Raw genomic sequence first — 13810 nt, forward strand, 5'->3', positions numbered from 1 at the left:
CTGTGCCATGTCAGTGACGGACCTCCATAAGGTATGTCTCTGGTGTTTAGACTGCGACCACGACTCCAAGTCTTGTTCTGACTGTCAGGCCATGGCTCCAAGAGGTTTGAGGGAGCGTTCCCTGAAGCTAAAGGCGGCTCGGCAGTCGATATTGGCTGGCGCAACTCCTCGGAGGACACGGTCCTGGTTGTGGAGGAGGTCGTGGGACCGCTCCAGGTTCCCCAAGTCCTCTTCGTCCCACTCAAGTTCCTCCGGACACTCTGGGAAGAGGCACAAGAAGAAGAAGTCAGAGTGGACTTTGACTTCACCTTGCTAGTCAGCCGGCAAGGTGAATCGGGAACGTCGATGTTTTCAAACAGGGTTCCGCGGAGCCGTTGCCAGGGCCGGGGCCGACTTTGAGCCTCACCCCTTTTTCGGGAACCAGAGCAACCCCTGTTAAACTCAGAGTTTTACAAGGCCATGCGTTTTGTCTTTGAGCGGGCTGGCCCCACCGGCGAACCTTCGGGACCCGCAGGGTCAGCACGGGCCCCATCAGGTTCCATGCCAGCGGCTTCGGCCTCGATGGGGTCTCTTTGATCCGATATTGGATCCGAAACGATGCTGAGTCAACACAGTCTGGCCCCTCCCAGCGCCACCAGCCCGTGAGCTCCATTCTAATACCCAATGATCTGGAGCCAGAACGGTGTCGCACAATGCAGATTCCAGCACCAGCAGGTGCCAGATCATCGCCTGAGGCTTTTTATGATCAGCCAGGCATTGGTGAGGAATGGGAGGGGTCTCATGACCCTCTGAAGTCGTCCCAGTTGGAGCGAATGAACTGGTATGAGAAGCTAGGAGAGGACAGTGGACTAAACACCTCTCCAGATACTGGCATGCTCTCACCTCCTTTAGTGGCTACAGAGGAGGGAGCATCGTATGCCATGGTGGTGTGTGGGGCAGCTGAGTTTCTTGACCTAGATCTGCCTACGGTGCTGGTCAGGACTAACCTACTGACAGAGGTACTTCAGCCGGAGGTTTCCACATCGGAATCAATGTTACCCTTCAATGAAACCCTTATGAACATCATGCTGGGGACGTGGTCCAAACCCAGCACCGGGGCACCTGTAAATAGGATAATTGGCCACGGCCATCGCCCAGTTCCAAGTGATCCTAGCTTCCTCACACAACACCCCTCCCAGAGAGCTTGGTGGTCCAAGCCTCCACTCCCCCAGTCAGGGAATCCAAGAGACTGGACCAGCTTAAGAAGAAGTTTTCTTCCTCCAGCCTGGTATTGAGATCAGTAAACATCTCATGCCTATTGGCCCGTTTTTCCCGTACTTTATGGGATACGGTGGCGCAGGTGCTGCCTCAGGTCCCAGAGGGCATGTGGGACACACTCTCACAAGCAGTCAAAGATAGGAGGTGTAGGAAGCTGGCTCTGTATATATTGTATCAAAATGAGATCTCCACAGGCTTAACCAAGCCTAAAGTACATAATACCGATGCTCTCGTTTTTGCGGTCAAGCTGTTAGGCTTATCAGAGGGTAGTGCAAAGCATTTGTTGTACACACACAGGCAATAAATGAAGCACACACTACAAGACTAACTCCAGGCCAATTGTTTTTATATAGCAAAAATATATTTTGTTACTTTATACAACCACAAGTTCCAGTTGCAGGTAAGTACATTTGCAAGTAAGTATCCAACATATGTTCAATACCACTTTCTTTCAATTTGGCAAGTTAAATGGTTTTCAAGAAAAAAGCAAATATCTGTTTTAAAAGTTGACACTGCAATTTTTAGAAACAGTTGTAGGGGGGAAGAAAAGTTAGTACAGTTTTGAGGTAAGTACAAGCCTTACAGTTCCAGTGTCCGGGGGTTAGGATGTCCACAGGTTGGGGTTCAAGGTAACCCCAAACACCCACCACCAGCAACTAGGGGCCAGCCGAGTGCAGAGGTCAAAGTTGAGGTTATTTTAAAATTTGCTCCTTTGGACACTGGGGGCACTTGGAATCAGGCCCACTTGAAGGTCTAAGTGCCTGCGTCTTCGGAGGGCAGACCTATGGGGTTTAGGTGACCACCAGGGGATGCACAGGTCGACCCCAAACACACTCAGTCAGCGGCACAGGGGTGCCCGGGTGAAGGGTGCAAACACAGCATCGAGCTCTCAATGCCTTTCAATAGGGAGGACCAGGGTGGCGGGGGGCTGCGTGTGCAGGGGTACCTTTAGGCATCAGGAATCCTAATCTGGTTCTCTGGCGATCAGGGGGGTCCTGCAGATTTAGGCTGCAGGTGTTGTTCTGTTGGACAGGAAGGGTCAAACAAGGGTGGACACAAGGTCAGAATCTCGTGGGGACCAGCTCTAGTCGGTTGGACCAACTGGACAGGGGCTGTGGGCATCTGGTGCAGAATGGGCAGGGCTCACGGATCTGGGGTGGTTCTGGAGTCCTTTGCTGGAGTTTATTTCTGGACAGGGCCGCTGTCCACAGGAGATCTTGGGCCTCTGGGGTGTAGGCAGTCCTCTTAAGGCTTTTAAGAGGTTGCTGGTCCTTCAGGATGCGTCGCCTTTTTGTATCAGGGCTTTAGAAGCTCGAGACAGGCCTGTAGGGCTGGGGCCAAACCAGTTGGTGTCCAGTCTTCTCTGCTGGCGGTCATCTTAGCAGTCCTTTTTCTTTCTTGTTGTCTTCTTGAGGTTGCCAGGAATCTGACGAGCTAGGTTCAGGGGAGCCCTTAAGTCCTGGATTTAAGGGCATTACAGGGTTCAGAGGGCAGTAGTCAATGGCTACTGTCCCTGAGGGTGTCTACTTACAATGTATAAGAATGGACTTAGACACTGTAGGGGCATATTGCTCATACAGCTATGCCCTCACCTGTGTTATAGTGCACCCTGCCTTAGGGCTGTAAGGCCTGCTAGAGGGGTGACTTACCTATGCCACAGGCAATGGTTTGTGGGTGTGGCACCCTGGGAGGGGTGCCATGTCGACTTTTTCTTTTTCTCCCCACCAGCACACACAGGATGTAATGGCAGTGTGCATGGGTTTGGTAAAGGGTCCCCCAGGGTGGCATAATGCATGCTTCAGCCCTTGGGGATCTTCACTGGGCCCTTGGTACCATGGGTATCTTATACAAGGGACTTTTCTGAGTGCCAGGGATGTGCCAATTGTGGGAACAATGGTACAGTTTGTTGGAAAGAACACCAGTGCTGGGTCCTGTTTAGTAGGATCCCAGCACACTCAAGTCAGCAACTGTCTCTTTTCTATGTACGAGATACTCTTTTATGTTTGCCTTTTGATGTAGGTCTGATTGGGATATATTTTTCCGTGGAGGGCTCTGCTTCATGGCCAGTTATGCTGGTCTGTGTTCCAACAGCGTGGAACCTGCACTTACGGTCTACCTCTGGGAATGGCTAGTTGTATATCCACTAGCTCAGTTGCTGCTACTATCTTGCGATCTCGGGTAGACTTATCCACGTTTTCTTGTCCTTATGATCCCAATGCTGTGGGCATCCCGCAGTCTTGCCGAACTGTTCATACATGTTTTTTTTTGCTTCCTTATTGGAGCGAATAACTTTATCTTAGGTACTGCTGTTCGCCTTTAACACTGATTGCTCATGTTGACCTAGCTTTCTTCATTCTAGGTCTTTTTTTTTTTTTATGCTTCTTGACTTCTATTAAGTGGTTCGCCAGTGGAGTCCTTTGTAGTGCCATATGTTATGGCTCACATATCTTTCTCTGTATGTCGGTCTTTTCACACTTTTTTTAGATCACTTCTGTTTTCGTAACATAAATTTCAGGGTATGGAAATTTTAATTGTGCGGTCATGGGTGACTTTTTATCCATGTTCCTACAGTTGTCTTTTCTGCAATTCTTTTCCTAATAAGGAGGTCCTTCATCATGAGTATTTTTTCGAGTACTTAGTCTTTTTCTCCAGTACTAAATCAGCTTTCCTTCAGGAAAAAATGCTTTCTGTGTGGTAAAGTAGCTTATGACACATGATTGACATGCTAACGTGGATGACTTAATTCTATGGTCTCACATGGATGAGCTTCTTTCTCTGCTCTGCTGTTTTCTGGTGTTATTCACATGTTCTTACTTCCACAGGTTAGGATGTCGTAGAATGTTATTATTCTCTCTCATTCTTCTTCTTCTCCGGTCTTTACTCTAGTTCTCGACCGGTTTAATGACACTTAGAGATTTTCGAGGGTCTGATTGCAGCCCCTCCTCTTGGGTTTTTATGCTTTGCTATTTGATTCTAACATAAGACATTTGCGGCTAGATGTCTCTATCAGATGAACAAGTTACTTACCTTCGGGAACGATGTACCTGGTAGAGACAGGATCTATCCGCAGATTTCTTAACGACCCTCCCATCCCCGTGCTCTTCAAACTGAGATCCTCTGTGGTCTCCATAGATTTCCCCTCAGAAATCTACTCTTAGGCTTAGACTTGCGTGATAATTGACATAAGCGTGTCTTTTATTTGAGCACTACACCTAGTCTTAGACTTGCGTGATTATTGACACACTGGTGTCATTTATTTGAAGTGCAGTGTTTCCATTGCCAGTTTCTTTAGCGGTGCCACATTTTGAGCAAGGAAAACGGTCCAGATGGAAACTAGCGTCAGCAGGGGCATTATATGGACTCCGTTGACATCACATCCGGCGGACAGCGTCATTATGGAGTTGCGCTACGCCCTCTGCCGATGCCCAGACGTACTAAGGGAAAACGTTTCCAGATCCAGGCAGGTGCCTAGAGAGGATTCTAAATTAGGTCATCTGTGGCTAGATCCGGTCTCTACTAGATACATTGTTACCGAAGGTAAGTAACTTGCTCATCAGTTGCCCTCCCATGCAGAATTTGTTATTAATTTCTCTGCACAATAGTTCATCCTGTGCTCACTCCAAGGCTGCAGAGGATAGTTTGCCTGGTATTGCTGGACCAGAGAGAACAATGCCAACCTTACACAGAAAAGATGCATAATCACGTCAGGGCAGTTCTCAGAACAGCAACATGTTTTATTATAAAAACAACAGGCTGCCCAAACTAAGTCAGAGGGGACATTCCAGCCAGCCATCTATCTCATGCGGCACGTTGTTGCAGTTTCTGCTGAAACTCTGCGCCTCCTCTTAGTCTACATGGGAGGACTCCCAGCAGACTAACAAACCCCTACTTTACCTCTGAACACAGGTAAGGGGATTGGCTTCCTTCCTGGGACTAGCTTGGCGGATTAGGGCTATTACTGCTATTTGCTTTCATGTAGAATCTTAGTAGTGGGCAAAAAATGTTGGATTAAACCCAGATCTTTGAGACTGGGGGTGAATGTCTGCATTGTTCAGCATTCTCTCCATCATCCGTTCTTGTTGTTTCTTTAGCCCCAAGTGGGATGGGTAAGCCCAGGCATGGATCCCGTGCTCACTGCACCACTGGATTCAAGCTAGCCTGGCTGATGAAGGGTTATACCCTGATTCCGTTCCCAGAATACTTGTTTCTGGTCTGGGGAGGACCTGGCTTGGCAGTTCAGGCTGGGCTGTTCCCATGGGGAACTGGGTCAAGACTGATTTGGGTCCAAACTGGGCTGCGTGGCAGGCAACACATTTTTTTTATCAAACCCAGATCTTTGACTGGGGTGAATTTTGCATTGTTCAGCATTCCATCCATCATCTGTTATTTTTGCTTCCGTGTATCTTGATGGCATCATCATCTCCAGATCCACATGAAGGGATCTTTTACAACATATATGATCTGTGTTATAGGCCTTAAGAAAATTTAGACTTATTCCTGATCAAAACAAATGCACATTGGTTGCCTAGCAAGTCAAGTACTCTTGTTGTGTATTAGGAAGTGGTGTTCCTTGCCCACAGACAGGAAAAATACAAGCTGTAGGAGGCTGGCTCAGATGTATGGTGTACACCTATGATTTGGCGCTCTATACTGAGTCCAGACAGCCCTTAGCGATAGTGTTTTGGTGCCTAGATAACCAAAGCTCCCTAGGGTAGCTGTGGAGAGCAGCTCAGGCTTATAAAGAAGGAGTGTGAAGCACTTACAGTAGTCAGTCAGCGACTATCACCCAAAGAACCACACAAGAATCAACTCCATTTAAAAAGTCAAGGTTCATTCGTAGCAACCATGAAAACAAAAAGACAAAAGTACAAGCACCCATTGACGTGCCTCAAGGTACTGCGTCAAGTGCCTGTTTACTCAGCTTCAGTACTGCTGCTGAAATGGGAATTATATCTGTAACATATAACATAAATGCTCATCACAAAATAATGATTCAGTTTCCATAGTTGTTTCATGGATTAGGGAAACTTAAGACATGAAAGTGCAACTGCATATTAATGAGGACGTTCTTCCTGTTGCTCAAAGATATTTTCGAATTGCATTTCATTTACAGGAAGCTGTTGAAAAAGAACTTGAATTCTTACTAAAGCATGATATCATTGAATGATCTACTGGTCTGACACCATATGTTGATAGCGCCCCAGAAGGACAGTGAAGATGCCGTAGGCATCTGTGGTGATATGTGGCAAGCTATCAAGGCAATTGAAAGAGAATGACATCCAGGTCCACACATTGCCGACAAGATCACACAGCTGAATGGTACCAAGGTCTTCTCTCGCCTTGATCTGAACAAAGGGTATCATCAATTGGAAGTTGAAGAAAGTTGCAGGCACTTTACTACCTTTTTTACTCACATTGGTTTATTCAGATTTAAAATATTACGTTTTGGTGTGCCTTCAGCTTCACAACCTTTTCAAAATGTCATTCGACATATAATACAGCCAGTCGCAAATGCTTTCAATTACAGTGATGACATATTGGTCTTTGGGGCCACACGAAAATAGCATGATAAAGCACTTACTTAGGTTTGTTGATTACTTGCTGATGCAGGTCTAACCTTGATGCAGAGAAGTGTGAGTTCCACAAAACAAAACTCAAATTCTTTGCCCATATTTTCTCTGATGAGGGAATGACTGCAGATCTGGCTAAAGTACAGGCGTTGTCTGCCACCTGTAACTATGTCACATTTTTTTCTTTGCTTGGCCAGTTATTGTTCTAGGTGCATACGTGACTTTGCAGCAGTAAGTGCTTCCTTAAGAGACTAAACCAAACAAAGTGCTTCACTTCACTGATCACATGTGTGTTAACAAAGCTTCAAGAAAATCACACAAGCAATTGAGAATGCCACTGAAATGGACTGCGTTGATTCGAAGCTTCTTACAGAGGTTGTTGTTGCTGCAAGCACAGCCAGGTTAGGTGTAATTCTTGCTCAACACAGTGGACACCCAAATGCTCAAAGCCATATTGTGGCATATGCTAGCAGAAGTTTGTCACAAACTGAACATGCCTATTGACAACCTGTAAAAAGTACGTTTAAAAGTGGTGTGGGCTTGTGAACATGTCCTCGTATTTTTTTACGGAAAGCATTTGCTTGTCACAGATTATCAAACATTGCTTACTGGCATCAGGCAATGCGAAAGGCAAGATGCCTCCTCGTATTGAATGTTTTATTTTGCGATTACAGGAATATGACTGCACTGTGTTTCAACGAACAGAGAAAGATCAAAACCCTGCTATTTTTCACGAGCACCAGTACAATGTCCTAGTACCACTTTCAAAGTGACGGCAGCACACATTAACTTCATTGTAAAGTCCAGTACACCTGCAGCTATTTCATTGGAACAAATCATTACTGCCATGAGAACAATTGTTGATACTTAGACATTGCTGCACATCAATCCTGGAAAAAGGGTATACTTAACCTCTTACAAATGACAGTGAATATCAGAAATTCAGTAATGCAAAAAATGAACTGTCTGTTACACAGGAAGGTATTGTCATACTGGAGAGTCCACAACAACAGGTAATTGAAGTGGCACATGACGAGCATTGTGGAATTGTCGCCACTAAATGAGCTCTCAGAGACCGAGTCTGGTTTCCTCATCTTAACAAAAGACTTGAAAGGGAATTAAAGACTTGTCATTTGTGCAACTTCTTATCTCCCAGAACAACCCAGCATCCATTGAACGTGTCTGATTTCTGAAGCATGTGTTGGATAGAATCGCTGTTGACTTGGTTGGACACCTTGACAATGGGCATCACATGATGGTGGTCATTGATGAGTATTCTCGCTTTCCTTTAATAGAAGACCTTTTATTAATCACTCAGGAAAATTTTATTGAGAGGTGAGATTACATTTTTCCAATCATGTGGTGTTCCTTTAATTTTAAAGTCTAACAATACCCCAATTTCAAATGTTGATAATTCAGAGACTTTCTTAATCATCAAATTTTTAAGTTCAGAAAAGCAATCTCTTTGGCCACTAGCAAATGGAGTTGTCAAGCATTTTATGAGCACACTGAAGAAACGGTTCAGCGTGCCACACTGATGAAGCTTGATCTCATATCAGCTCTTCAATCTGCTCTTCATGCCTATCAGTCGACTTCACACTCAACAACAGGTGAAAGTCCTGCCACTCTGATGTTCGCGACAGACATGATCACCAAGTTGCCACAATGAACCAAAGAAAGATCAACAAACTATGGTAAACTTCGTCACACAGATATTTGTCACAAGCACAAGTTGAAAATCTATGCAGACTTACCGCGACGTGCTATGAACACTGTGTTTACAGAAAGAGATTGAGTTCTATTAGTACAAAGGACACAACACAAGTCTGATGCTCCATTTAATGCTGAACACTTTAAAGTTGTGGTTAGTAAAGGACACATGGTAACTGCTCACTGTCCGGTAAAAATCCATTACACAAAATCCTTCCCATTTCATGCATCTGACTTATCATTTGCCAATTCCAGATGGCAGAAATGAGCCTGTTTCAATTAAGACTTCTGAGAGCCCCCTCACTGCACCTGTCTCTGTATCACCAGTGCCAGTCATGGACACCTCTCCTATCCCTTCACAGCCTTATAGAACAAGTTCTGGATGATTGATTTAAGCTCCACAGTGACTTATTGAAGAGTTGAGATGCATATATGTAATATTTGTACTTTTCTTTTAACAAGGGGGAGATCTGGTGTCTTGTTAGTGATGTCGGGAACCTTTTGACTTCTGATGGACTCAGTAGAACTTTGACTTAAGTGTTCAGTGTGGTTAATAGAATTCATGATTAGAAAGTTGAGTTTGCAGTTACACACTGGAGATTAAATATGCCTAATTCCAAGTTCTGTGTGTGGTGAATCATTTACATGTACAGAGGCTGAGAAGGATGCTAAAGAAGGTATTGGCTTAGTACTCATTTATAAAGTGAGGGATATTCGGAAAACAGTGTCCATCAGCAGAAAATGTTACTTACATTTTTAATAATATTTCTAGTAGATACTCTATCTTCCTGCAGATTCATCACTGCCGCCTTAAACCCCCCCCCCCCCCACAGATGAGCTAAAGTATTGTGGTTAATAAAATAATAAGGTAGGATGATAAAACCATAGGCTGTAGTTATCACTGTCACTAATGCTCACTCAGTTCCCCCCTGAATTCCTCGATGGGCCCTAGGAAAATTCTAGGGACTGTTGCCAGGGCAGCCACTGGCAACACTGTACCATGATGTTGTCACATCTGATGTAGATGAAACTGCTGCTGAAGGTGCATTGTGCCTGAAAAAAGTTTCCAGATCCAGTCTGGAACTTATGGTATATACTTAGAGGAATCTGCAGAACAATATAGAATCCACTAGAAATATCATTGCTGAAGGTACTTAATTTTCTTTGAGCTTAATAGCTGATTCAAAAAGGCAACTATCTGAAGAAAACAAAATTGTAAATTGTTAGAACTAAAGCTGGAAAACATGACCTAGTTCCTGATCTAAAGTGTGCGTGTTGCATGGAAAAAAGAAAATAGGTTCATGTGAGCAAGTGGGCTTTGTGGAGGCAAAATGTAAATGGTGCCTACAAGGCTCCATTCCTGAAGTAACCCTAGAAAAACCTGGAACTGGATAGCATGAAGTGAAAGTTGAAGGAACCTTTCTGATGCCAAGGGATGTTTCTTCAAATGAGTAATCTGTTTGAAGTATCCAAATGGTTTAGGAGATTTGTACATAATTGTTACAGGTACTCCAACCCCTTGATGTGAGCAGGTAACCTCTGCGCACCTGCAGCGTTGTCACCTCCCTCCTCCTTAAAGGGATATAACTTGCCTTTTGAAACAGGTGATGTATGGTTTGAAGGAAGTGCATATCTACTTTTTGACCTGAGCCCAGACTACAGTGTGCCGTTCTGAGGTAGCTCAGAAGAGACCTACAAATACCATTAGCAGGAGTCCCAGCATTTGAATGATGGGATGGGAGAGACATTAAACCTCCAAAATAACACTTGTTGGACAAATATGCTTTTCTATGAAATAAGCCCCACAATGCTGTATTGACCAAGGCACAGGATGCACCGCTGACTGAGACCTTACTGAAGGAACAGGGACCAACCAACAGAGCTATTGATGCCTCTTGAAAACACTAAAGCCATTTGAAACACAAAATGGATATGATGAATATAGAGGTTAACCTCCTAGGCAAAGACTTAATCAAAATGAACAAAAGGGTGGATCAAACCAAATCCACCTTGGTGGGAACTGCCTTAGAAGTGAAATGTCTAGGCACCACAGTGGAGAAAGTACAGGTAGTGAAAACATATACAAGCCTCTTTTAAAGACACAGAGGGGAGAATTCAGTAAAATAACATCATACTGTTGGGAATTCCAGAGAGAGATGAGGGCACATGTTTAGTTCGGTTTGTGGGGCACTGGATAACAAAAGCACCTAAACGTAAGGGTTTGTCTGACTTTTTCTCAATGGAGTGGGCACAGAAAGCCCTTGGCCCACAACCAAAACCCGGAGCCCACCCTAGGGCCATTATAGCCAACTTCAGCTATCGAAATAGGAACGTGTTCCTTCAGGTATCCTGAATTCAAGGTCTGACAAAATACTATTCAGATTTTCGCTGAACTCTCTTTGGCGGCAACATAGACATAGCTGTGATGCAGTTAAGCAGACCCTCAGGGAAAAAACAAAAATACATGATGTTGTTCCCAACATGACTAACAGTCATTGCTGAAGTGAAATTGGGCCTTTTCTGAGTCCTTAGGTTGCCGTCAACTGACTTGTGTGGTGGGAAACAGTGCCTCGCACAGGCTGAAGGCTAGGGTATCAGAGGATTTGGAGGAAAAACAAGGTCTTGAAGGAAAAGAGGTGGCACAATTGAACCTAAGCAATAATCCTGGGTTTCAAGTGATGAAAAGTGCAGATCCAGTATGGCTTGCACTTGCACTGAATGCAGCAACTTGGTCTGGCCAAATCATTCAGATCAGGAACCCTCTACAAAAGGGGCTGGCCCCTGAACTATCAGGCCCAATATTCTAACTGGGGCTATCCAGGTTGCTTGTGAAGGGGGAGGTTAAGATCCATGTGGTTTGTGGACTCTTCCCACCCATATGCTGTGGCATAGAATGTTACCAGGCGGACATCATTACTTAATTTGTTTGAGGGAAAAGGAAACAAGACCATGCTTATGGTCTACATACTGGAGGAATTACAAGTAGGAAAGCTATAAATGTAGGAAAGATTTGGGGATGCGGCCGATGAGGATTGAAAGATTGAAGCCCTCTACACAACACAACATCTCAGGCGAACAAGGTTTGAGAATCAAATTGTTTATATTGACCTGTGAGAATTTTCTCTCAGCTTAGATTGTTTAATGTTGGAGCGGAGGGCACATTGTGGGATGGGGTTGGACAGTTCACAAAATAATGATGTAAGTTGAAGAGTTAGGTTGACATTCTTTAAAAGCAACATGTTTCATAGTCACAAATGTGAAACGTGGGCTATTACTGTGGGGTACATTTGTCCAGTTGGAGACAAAGCAAGGCAGAGAATCAACCATATATAATTCAGTGCCATGGTACAGACCCTCACGTATGATGTGAAATGTCAATAGACTGGGCAACAAAATTAAAATGGTACTAGTTCAGAAAATTCTATCTATGCAAGGGCAGCCTGATGTACCCACAGACAACACATTAGTGGGAAACCTAGTCCCTTTCTACTAGGAAAGAGAGGTACATGGTCTAGTATCATGCTAGGTACATTACTGATCCAGGGGAGCCGCAATATTGGTGAAAAATATGTGATAGTTCTCTTAAAAACACCTTAGGCTAAATGCAGTAGTCTTTCAGATATTGCCAGGAGGCAACTTCAATCTTGTAATGAACAAAGTTAGACAAATCTTAATAAGGACTCGCTAGAGGAACTACACATATACAGATAAAGGTTTTGCCCTGATGATAAGATTGTTTGATATATGGAATTGAACCTAGTGACCAAACCATAGCTACTCATCGTATGCTGGAGCACACCATTACTGTTTCAAAATCTATTCTGTTTCACCCTTATGCTTAATGATTATAATTTACTGTTGCTAGATTTAAGCAAGTAAGGTATTAGATCACTGCTCTATTGTGATGATATACTGCATGACAGGAAAAGGAAAACTAAACCAGAGCGGTGACGAGATGGTACTTGGCAGTTCCTCGGATGGTGAAAGAAGTAACCAAAATGCAATATTTTACAGATAATTAAAGATTGGTTGTTTTGCAGAAATAGTTTTAGAGGCCTCAAAATGGATGATTAGAGGCCTTATATAAGCCATGCAGGAATCAGGTGCAAAACAATCTATAGATATTGCAAGGCAGATACTTAAGCTGAAGGTAGACCACCTATCTAATCTCGAAACTCTTACCTCTTAAATCAGTGCAGATTAAAAAAAGATAAAAATAGATCTCAGTTGACCTGATGAAGCAGGTGTGTACACATAGGAAGGTTAAGATGGCCGTATGAAACAGATGTTGAAACCTGTGACTTGTGGCGTGGTTGTGCAGGATTAATGAAGACAACCAACACATCCAAAAAATCAGAACGCCAGCTGTGTTCAGGAAAGGAGATCTTACAGTGGCAGAGGGATTTGCAGATTACTTTCCGTTTTATCAACAAAACCATGTTAAAATGTGATGAAAGCAAACTGTTTGTTTCAGACTGCCCAACTTGCTGCCTCACCAGGGCCCTGAGGCAGGAGGATATGATAACAGTAGAATAAATGCAGACAACATTGTCATAATTGCAGTCCGTGAAAACTCATGGCCTGAATTACCTCCCCTTGGACTTCTACAAAATAGTTACATAAACGGCTCAACCAGTGCTGAATATGTTCCTAGATTCCCACACTGAGGGTGTTCTACCAGATTATCTGTGAACTACCTCCGTAGTGATGATCCATAAGTAAAGAAAACTGAAGGTAGACTGTGGGCCATATCAACTGGTCTCCTTGATAAATAGTGGAACAAAAATCCTGACCAAGGAGCTTGCCAGTAGATTGACACTGGCAATAATTGGCCTAATGCATTGCAACCAATCAGAGTTTGTGCTGTCGAGTTGCACTGGGCTTAATTTGAGCAGACTCCATAATAACCTGGCCCTGACCAGAACATTTGGGTAATCAATAGCTGTGGCATCTTTAGATACGAGCAAGGTCTTCGTCTCTGTGGATATGAGTTTTATGTTTCATTTAATGGGCAGAACTGGTTTTGGACCTTATTCTCCATCATAAATTAAGGGTTAAGCTGCTTTGTGGTCACCCTTTGATAAAACTAATAATAAATGGCATACACTCTGGGAAATGTCCTTTTCACAGGGTGCATTGATAGGGACACCCCTTGTTCCAATGTTTTTTACGTTACCAATTGAACCCCTAACTACTCCAGTACTCAAATTTAGTCCTGTGGAGGCGAAGGTGATGATGGGGGCATTGTACAAAGGAGGACTCTCCCAAATATA

At 44.0% G+C, this 13810-nt stretch overlaps 1 protein-coding gene across 1 annotated transcript in view; it reads left to right on the forward strand.

Annotated features, from left to right (window-relative positions):
- Positions 1 to 13810, forward strand: part of FANCD2 (FA complementation group D2) — a 1182674-nt gene that overhangs the window by 519580 nt on the left and 649284 nt on the right. The window lies entirely within an intron of this gene.

This window comes from Pleurodeles waltl, chromosome 9, assembly GCF_031143425.1.
Source record: "Pleurodeles waltl isolate 20211129_DDA chromosome 9, aPleWal1.hap1.20221129, whole genome shotgun sequence".
NCBI lineage: Eukaryota > Metazoa > Chordata > Amphibia > Caudata > Salamandridae > Pleurodeles > Pleurodeles waltl.